The sequence below is a fragment of the Chionomys nivalis genome, chromosome 12 (assembly GCF_950005125.1).
Source record: "Chionomys nivalis chromosome 12, mChiNiv1.1, whole genome shotgun sequence".
Taxonomy (NCBI): Eukaryota; Metazoa; Chordata; class Mammalia; order Rodentia; family Cricetidae; genus Chionomys; species Chionomys nivalis.
The window spans coordinates 3,333,080-3,339,079 of record NC_080097.1 but is presented as its reverse complement, the minus strand read 5'-3'; the positions used below and the strand labels follow the sequence as shown (position 1 = coordinate 3,339,079).

The 6,000-nt window shown below is 52.1% G+C and overlaps 1 protein-coding gene across 1 annotated transcript in view; it reads left to right on the top strand.

The window, feature by feature from the left end:
* The first annotated feature begins 432 nt into the window (after nt 1–432).
* Nucleotides 433–6,000, top strand: part of Farp1 (FERM, ARH/RhoGEF and pleckstrin domain protein 1) — a 216,773-nt gene continuing 211,205 nt past the window's right edge. The window contains exon 1 of the mRNA XM_057785936.1: nt 433–869. The gene's annotated coding sequence lies outside the window, so the exon portion shown is untranslated. The remainder of the gene's footprint in view (nt 870–6,000) is intronic.

Genomic DNA, 6,000 nt, shown 5'->3' with positions numbered 1-6,000 from the left:
GAGTGCGGGGGGTGCGGGGAAGGTGTCTTTGCAAAACGTTTTCCACGCGATGTCGCAGCCCTAGCCGGGCTTGCCAAAGCGACCTGAGGAATCGGTGCCACGGATCTCCCGCCATCTGCTGCTGGCTTCTTGGGTGCGCCTGTCTCCGGCCCTCGGCATTCCACTCACTAGGGACCAGCACTCGCCTCTTGGCGGTGGCTCTTCTTCCCGCGCTCGGCTTGGTGGAGAGCGGCTCGGGCCGCGTGCCCAAGTAAGGCACGGTTTCTGGGCAGGGCGACGCGGCCCTGCCTGCGGGCCACCTCTCTGCGCACCTGCCGCCCGGGCGGAGCGAGCGGGGCGGGGCGGGGCCGGGCGCGCCGGCGCAGGTCGCGGCTCGGACGCTGGAGGGGGCTGTGGTTCTCTGCTGTCCCCAGGCTGTGCCTAGGCTCCCCCTGCCGAGGGCCCGGCCCAGGCCCAGGGAGGGGCGGTGGTGTCCCGCACTTCCCGCTCGCCAGCCTCGGAGGCGGCTAGTCCCGGCGCGGGCGCAGCAGCTGCGGAGAGCGGGAAGAGGGGCGAAGAAGGAGCGGGGCGGGGACGCGGCCACCGCCCGCTCTGCGCCGCTCCTCTCCGTGCGAGTGGCGCTCCGGCCCGGCGTCGAGGCGGCCACGGCGACCCGGAGCGCGCTCCCCACCCACCCCGCCTGCTCCGCCCTCCCCTCCGCCCCGCGCCACCTTTGATGGCTCGGACCTCAGCCGGCCGCCGCCTGCCTAGTTCGCGCGCCCTCCGCCCGCGGGGACCCCTCGCTCGCCGCCGCCGCCGCGCCCTCACCAGCCCTGCAGCCCGCAGCCCGCAGCACGCAGCCCGGACCCGGAGCCTCCGGAACCGCCGAGGTAGGAGGCGCGCGGCGAACAATGACCGCGGCTGGAGGGCGGCCGCCGGGGTGGACCCGGCCGCGGCGGCAACTTGTGCGAGTCCCTGCGGCCGCGGCCCCGGGTGCGGGCCGAGCTGGCCGCGGGGTCCGCGGGGACGGTCCCGCCCGTAGCCGGCGGCCGCAGGGCCCCGCAACAATAGCGGGAGCCGGAGCTCCCTGGGCACCCGAGGCGCTCACCTCTGCGGACCTGGGCTGCTGGGCTCTGAGCTTGTGGACCCCCCCAACCTCCCCGGCCTCCACTCCGCGGGCGCCCTTCCCCCGCTTCCTCCCTTCCCACCCTGCCGGGTGACAGCGACCCCGGCGCCTCTTCCGGACTTCGGGCTGCAATCTCGGCCCTGGAGGTCGGTTCCCCGGCCGCCGAGGCGTGGGTGCCGCCGTACCGCCGGGTCCCCGCAGCTCGCCCACGCGCGGCGAGACCTTCCCGGTGGGTGACAAAGAGGAACACACCCTCTTAAGTTAGATCTTGTTTCTCTTTGCTGCATGCCTTATCGGGGGGGAAAGTTTTTTTTTCTTTTTTTTTTTTTTGAAAGCAGAGGATATGTATATTTTTTCTTATTTTTTTTGTGCGTGAGGCATTTCAGAACTTCTGGTTGTGATTTTTACTATTTTAAGTTCGGGAAACTTTAGCCGTGTGATCCATCCGGACCCCTCTGAGTGAGTGTTTTATACTTCCGAGTCGTGGGGGGATACGCGTTTCATTGATGGGACCTGGAGACCAGCTGCTCGTGGGGATTTCGTAGTCTCCTAAAAAAAGGGAGGTAGGGTTCACAAAGAAACGAGGTTTTGAGACTTGCTTGCTGGTGGAGCTGTGGGAGAGCGAGTGACTGCCTCTCATCTGGAACAGTTTACAGTGCTCAGCCTCTCGTACCCCTCCCCCTCTCTGGAGTTCGGTGGCCTCGGGCTGTTTCATTTATTTTTGTTCCTGCGTTCCTCTTTGCTAGTTTCCCGCATTAGACTCCCTTAGCTCTGGCCCCTGACCTTGGATACCCCCCCCCCCGAGACCTCCGTCCCCTCCTTCCAGCGGGCAGCGATTTCTCAGTCTAACCTCGACCCATGTCATGTTAATGTGCTTCGCACGTGGGGACTTGCCAAGCCCACTTCAGAATATTACCCCAGCGTTGTCTTCTTGCTTTTCTTTTTCTATCTGAACAAGGAATGGAGAAAGAAAGAAAGAAAGAAAGAAAGAAAGAAAGAAAAGGCCTTTTGGGTTCTGGAAGCTCTAGTGGGGAGTCGCCTTAAAAATTGGTTTGGTTTTTTTAAGGATGAGGTGGGGCTCTTCTCAGATCCCAGCCGTCTTTGCTCAGCCCCACTGTTCTCGCTGGGGCCTTATCCTCAGCTTTTCAGGTGGGTGGGTCACTGCCAATGCGTGTCTTCTGTGGATATGGTATCCACACGGCTCACTTTATATTCCTGCTGCATCGGTCTGCAGCAAGACACTAATATTGGACCTACTCCAAGCACAACGAAACGTTTGTGTTTTAGTATGTCTGGCTAATAGCTCTGCTTCTGGGTAAAATAAATAGAAGCATTATTGGGCAGTGACTGGCCTACTGGGGGAGTTGGTAGTGCAGATAGCGAGCAGATGTCTGCCAAGCCCACAGGAAGCTAGAAATACTTGGTCATCAATGAGGTAACCACCTCCTCTGGGTGAATGCAGAAGTCTGGTGTGCTCCTCTGATTCGGGGTTCGCTGTTAGATGTAGGAGTTCTGTATATTGGGGATCCTTCTGAAGTTAGGTACCTCCACTTCCTTTTGAGATAGGATACGGCAGTGTATCCCTGGCTGGTCCAACTGGAGATCCTCCTGGTTCAGCCTCCCCAAGTGCCAGGATAATAGATAGGTGTGCGTGTATTGACACCTGTTTATAATATACTTTTCTGTATCGATATTCTCTTTCTGGGCATTGATAGTGGGATCATTGTTTTGGATTATATTTGGTTTTGTTTTTCATTAAAGGAATTATCCAAGGGAAAAATATTTAAAGATGAAGATAAGATTAAAAGTAATATTGAAAAGGTTAAGGTGTGGGGGCCACATATGTAACCCCAGCATTCTGGAGGCAGATGCAGGAGGCTCATAGGTTACAGGCCAGCCTTGGCTGTGTAGTTAACTCAAGGTCAGCCTTAACTCCATAATCTCGGTAACAGAATGGATAAGAAAAGGGAAAAGGAATGTGTAATAGTTTATTTCATTTGGAAAAATGAGTAGATGAACTCTAGATAGGAAAGACAAAACCTAATTTTTGCATGTTGGCTTTATTTTGTAAAACCAGCCTGGGGATATGTCCGAGGACCATGGAAACTGACTTTATAGGGACCTTGTGTTTCGCTGGCATGATGCACCCGGCCTCATTTACCAATCTTTTGTGATTGCCTTGCTTGCTGCAGAGAATAAATGAGTATTTTTGAGAACTGCACTTTCCTCTCTAAAAGAAGATGCTAACAGTAAACAAAGAGGCCCCCACAGCCCTGTGACATAGTCCTTTGGAGTCCTTTCTTCCAAGGGCTGGCAAGTATTCCCAGTGTTGGTGGCCTCTTGCCTGGGTGAGGAGGAGGGCCTCAGGAGGCTGGAGTCTTCCTGGCTGCCTTTCTCCTGTGTTTTGGTGCATTTGATGGCCAGGAGGTGTAAACTTGGAGTGTTCAACCTGGGTTCTGTTTCTAGCTGCCAATAAACCGGTTGTGCCAGCACGTGCCTACAATACTGGCATTCCGGAGGCGGGGGGGGGGGGGGGGGGGGGCGGGGATCAGGTGTTCAAGGTCGTCCTTGGTTCTGCTTGCACAAGGAGTTCGAGGCCAGCCTGGATTAGATTTGCGCACACGCGCGCGCGCGCGCGCGCGCACACACACACACACACACAGACAGACACACACAGAAAGGAGAGCTCTCCCAGTGGACTCTTGAACGTATGTGGTTGCAGTTTTCTGCCTTTAATGGCTAACATTTGTGCTGAGGCATTACTCCATCATAGTCCTCTGGCCCTCTGTGACGCAGATTTGGTTGTTAACCCTCGTTAACCACTTCCATGTGGCCAAGGTAAACCAAATGGTTTCCATTAAGAAACGAAAATGCCAATGTCTCCATCCACTTACACCAATTGTCGCTTTCGTTTTTAAATCAAAAAGCCCCCAGCAAAACGCTCATTTCAATGGAGAGAGATTAGTTTTTACTAGGGGAATATCCTTTTTCTGTTTGAGTCAGTAGAAATGTTTTGGAGGGGATACTTTTCAAGAAGTGGATGGATGATTGATACATTGTTTAAACATGGTACTCTGAGCATGCCGCTTGTGGAATAAAAACAAGGACCGACCATCCATTTGACTCACTTTGGGCGCAGGCTCAGGAGCTTACAGTGGTGTTGCAGTTTTGCTGTGGTATGGAAATTATAGACTGCAGGGTTTGGAGTTAGTGTGGGATTCTTCACTTGCACAGAATTAATTTCGTGTGTTAAACTGTCACTTGTGCATACATTAAAACACAACTAGGCTGTCTTTAATGCACGCTGTGGAGTGCCAATACACCCAGTATGGCCTTGGTCACTTGGTTTTGCTTGAAGACTTTAGGAGAAATGCTTTTCATAATGGTGATTTATTATCAACTTCAAAGGAAGACATAGAAGTCAGGAGTATGAAACTTTCAGTTTTTCCTTCTCACCCTGTTATTTCTGGGTCTAGGATAGTGCCCTGAACATAGCAAACCCTTGATGAATGTTTGCTGAGTGAATTAGCATGCCTAGCTTTTAAGGCTCTTTTAAGTTAGTTCCTGGGTTGTTGTTGTTTGTTTTGTTTTGTTTTTTAATATGGGAGACTTGACCTTAGCAGCACTAGGTCGCAGTTCTGGGGATGTGAAAATTTGATATTTGAGTTTATATATCATTTCTTTGTAACTGAGCAATTTGGTCCTTAAAGCTGGCTGATGTGAAAAAGACAGTCATGTTTTACACGGACATAAAGATGATGCGATGAAACACGGAGGAAATCAGACTTGACTGTAACCCACCGCCTCCTACCAGATGCTTCCGCTAATGTTTTGGTGTTGCCTGATTCATCTTTTCATTTGGTCGTTTCCCCCAACTTGAGTGGATTTCTGCAGTTTCTTCCTGGATAGGACCTCCTTGAGCACAGAGGTTTCTGGATGCTTTCCTTCCTGGGAGCATCGCCTCTTAGAGTTCCATTCACACACCTGTCCATGGTAACCTCCCTTTCTGAGCTCCTTAGATATCTTTGTTTCAGAAGGATGAATTGTCAGGATTTGGAATTCTCGTGGCGGTTCTCCTGTTACTCAGCCAGTGACTTGTTGTTTGTGAATGGCCTGTCTCTTCTTTCTGGAGTTCTGCACTTTCACTATAATGGATACAGGTGTCATTTCTGTCTTTTTTCCCCTCCTCTACTTCCAAGCAAAGCAGTTCCTTTTTTCTCTCAGTGATTCTTAACAGCACTGGGGTTGTGATCCCAAGATGTGACCACTAGGTCGATTTTGAGTTTGGTGCTCACGACCCAAGGTCTTAAGAACACCTGTAGACAGGTCTTTGTGTGGAAGTATGTTCTCATCATTTGTGCTGGGCTCTTAACTGCCGCTGTGTTCTGAGGGGCTTCTCCTGTTTTATGTTCCCACCTGCCAGGCTCCAGAAACTTTTGTAACTGTTCTTTGCCTGCATTTGAAATGGTTCATCTTTTTCATTTTAGCCCTTTAGGGGAGCGTGTAGTAACTGTGTGAGGTGGTTCTAGTTTGTGTTTTCCTGATGACTCTTGGAATCATCCCGTGTGTTTCTCAGTTGTCTGTCTGCTTTTTGTAAATGCACACACACAGTGTGTGTGTGTGTGTGTTCTGTAGCTGTGCTGAGTACAATTGTCACGAGTAAACAGCTCGTGCCCAATCCCACCCTGCCTATAGCTGTGATCCTTTCTGTCTCTAGATACACATCCTTTGTTCCACCTGTGTCTTGTTAATATTTTCATCTGTTCACGTGTTTATTCTCATTACTCTTTAATTCCTTGTGTGTCTTTTGTACTAGTGTGTGTGTGCGTGCACTGGTTCAGTGTGATATAGCAGTCTGAGGACAACTTGCTGGAGCTGGTTCTCCCTGTCCCCGT